A 499-nucleotide genomic window follows, 5' to 3' on the forward strand; every position below is an offset into this window, starting at 1 on the left:
AAATGATCAACCAGTTTTCTGAAATAGCTCAAAGGTGCATCTCATGAACCATCAACTGGCAAGTATATATATATATATATATATATCCGGAGCACAACACAATGTTACAACGTCTGACAATGGAAGGACAAGGAATTGGACGGGGTCAACAGCCAGAGAGAAGAAGAAGAGGAAGAGGAGTGAGGCTGCGTGGTGGAGGAGTTGGGAGGCAAAACAGGAAGAGGCCGAGGACATGTGTGCGTTCCTGATGAGATAAGAGTTGTAGACCACGTTCTCAATCATGGGCTTACAATGGCCGAGGCTGGTCGAAGGGTGCAGCCAGATGTTGGGAGAACAACTGTGTCCTCAATCATTCAGACTTCTTGTCGACAGAGCAGGTATGTAATCTAACAATAGGAACTGTACTGTAATACTGTAGACTTTCTCTAATGCTTCATACAATATTACAGTATTCCACTTGCATTTTACAATATACAGTGAGTATATTTTATACAGTGAC

Source organism: Seriola lalandi, unplaced genomic scaffold, assembly GCF_002814215.2.
Source record: "Seriola lalandi dorsalis isolate HSWRI2012SDOR001 ecotype SW California unplaced genomic scaffold, Sedor1 jcf7180002054748, whole genome shotgun sequence".
Lineage (NCBI taxonomy): Eukaryota > Metazoa > Chordata > Actinopteri > Carangiformes > Carangidae > Seriola > Seriola lalandi.